This window comes from Octodon degus, unplaced genomic scaffold (genome assembly GCF_000260255.1).
Source record: "Octodon degus isolate 3935 unplaced genomic scaffold, OctDeg1.0 scaffold00264, whole genome shotgun sequence".
NCBI classification, from domain to species: domain Eukaryota; kingdom Metazoa; phylum Chordata; class Mammalia; order Rodentia; family Octodontidae; genus Octodon; species Octodon degus.
The window spans coordinates 939,483-939,726 of NW_004524840.1; positions in this window are offsets into that span (position 1 = coordinate 939,483).

The following is a 244-nucleotide window of genomic DNA, read 5'->3' on the forward strand; positions in this document are numbered from 1 at the left end:
CATGGCAGGTGGTGCTAGGAATCGAACGCTGGTCCCTGTGCTTGCTAAGCAGGTGTTTCGTCCACTGAGCTATCTCAGTGGTTCATTACTTTAGGATTTCTACATGCATTATATTGGCAGATGCTGGGAAGCACACACAAATGTCTTTAAATAATAGATAAAATTACTATTGTTAGTATTACCTAATGATGTAAACTTGGTAAGTTACTGAGCCCTTAACTAGCGTGAGCCCAAGGCAAAGGAA